Source organism: Rhinopithecus bieti, unplaced genomic scaffold (genome assembly GCF_001698545.2).
Source record: "Rhinopithecus bieti isolate Rb0 unplaced genomic scaffold, ASM169854v2 scaffold_11944, whole genome shotgun sequence".
Lineage (NCBI taxonomy): Eukaryota > Metazoa > Chordata > Mammalia > Primates > Cercopithecidae > Rhinopithecus > Rhinopithecus bieti.
In genome coordinates this window covers 4,264,036-4,266,065 of record NW_016807378.1, presented here as the reverse complement: position 1 = coordinate 4,266,065, position 2,030 = coordinate 4,264,036, and the positions used below count along the sequence as shown (strand labels likewise).

The following is a 2,030-nucleotide window of genomic DNA, read 5'->3' as shown; positions in this document are numbered from 1 at the left end:
ATATATATATGACTATAATTAAACTTCAAGAGAAACTGCTTACAGGTAGGAATATTAATTTTGGGAGACCATACTGTAACTGTCTAAGCAAGCTGGATGGTGTAGAAAGGATGCCTAGTAGTCAAGAAACCAAGATTCTATTACTACCTCTGCCTTTAAGGTTGCAGCAAGTATCGATAAATTTTGTCTGAGTTTTCTTATATAGAAAAGTAAAATGTTGGATTAGTCATTGATTTTTAAAAGTCTGGCCATGGAACACTTTATGAGACAATTAATAATAGATCTGATCTTTCTGAGTAGGGAAATGCCAAAGCCCCCAGTCTTTCTCCCCTGTCCTGTAATAGTCCTCAAGACACTTTGAAAAATGGTATAGTTCCATGGATTATCATTTGAAAACCACAGAATTGCATAATCTCTGGGATAGGATCTTGCCTCTGTGTCAATAACTTTAAGGGTTTTTTTAGACCATTTTTTCCCACATGTATTCTGTTTTATTGAGGGAAAGATTATAGATAAAATGTCCTGAGCATGGTTTGACTAATAAACCACTAATGTGAAGACTGATGACTAACCCAAGTATTACAGAGTCATTAAATATAGGGATTTTTAAGACAATATTTCAAAATAGAGTTTTACTTTCATAAAGTCTGTTTTTAGACCAAGGCCATTCTTCTAATTATCACCACCACCCTTTACCTTTTAAAATTATCTGTTTCATTCAGGGCAGACAGTTGAGTGGGGATTGCTGTGTAATAAGTATATTATAACTTAGTATAGAAACATGGCGTTTTAGCAAGAGTTGGCAAACTATGGCTCAAAAGCCAAACCTGGGCCCTCGCCTGTGTTTTTACATACACTATAATTTCATCTGCAAATAAAGACAGTATTCTTCCTTTCCCATCTGCATGCCTTTTTCTTGTCTCACTGCACTGGGTGGGACTTCCAATGCAGTGTTGAATAGCATGGTGAGGGAGAACATCCTTGCCTTGTTCCCAGTCTTCAGAGGAAAGCTTTCGGTTGCTTACCATTGAGTGTGATGTTGACTTTCAGTTTTTTATATTCTTTTCCTACTTTGTTGAAAACTTTTATCATGAATGGGTATTGGATTTTTCCAGATTTTTTTTCTATGTCAGTTGATATGATCATGTATGTAATTTTTCTTCTTCAGCCTGAGTTACATAGATTGATTTTCAAATGTTGAGCTATCTTTGCATACGTGGAATGAATCCTGCTTTGTCATGGTGTGTATTTCTTTTTATACATTGTTGATTTGATTTACTAATATTTTGCAGAGAATTTTTGCATCTGTGTTCATGAGATGCATTGATCTGTAGGTTTCCTTTCTCATATTGTCTTTATCTGCTTTTGGTAATGTTGGGCTCATGTAATAAGTTAGGGAATGTTCCCTCTGCCTTTATTTTTGGAAGATATTGTGGAGACTTGGTATTGTTTCTTAAATATTTGGTAGAATTCACCAGGGAAATTATCTGGACCTGGTGCTTTCTTTTTTAGAAAGTGATTAATTATTGATTCAATTTCTGTAATAGATATAGGGCTTTTCAGGTTACCTGTTTCTCCTTTGTGAGTTTTGGTGGTTTATGATTTTTAAGAAGTTGGTCCATTTTATCTGCGTTATCAAACTTGGAGGCATAGAGTTGTACAAAGTATTCCTTTATTGTACTTTTAATTGTCCTTTAATGTCCTTTTAATGCAGGGATGAACCTTCCTTCATTTCGGATATTGGCAATTTGTGTCTTCTTTTTAATCTTGGTTAGCCTAATTAGAGATTTACCACTTGTATTGGGGTTTTTTTCTTCCAAAGGACCATCTTTTGGTTTTGTTCTCTTTTTCTGTTGTTTTCCTATTTTCAATATTGATAAGGATTGCATTGAACCTATAGATCACTTCGTATAGTGTGGACATTTTAACAGTATTAAGTCTTCCAGCTCATGAACACGGGATGTCTTTCCATTTATTTGTGTCTTTAACTTCTTTCTTTGATTTTTTTTTTTTTTTTTTTTTTTTTTTTT

General features: G+C 34.0%; 1 protein-coding gene across 5 annotated transcripts in view; it reads left to right on the top strand.

Moving 5' to 3' along the window:
* USP47 (ubiquitin specific peptidase 47) overlaps nt 1-2,030 on the top strand; it is a 121,909-nt gene that overhangs the window by 82,975 nt on the left and 36,904 nt on the right. The window lies entirely within an intron of this gene.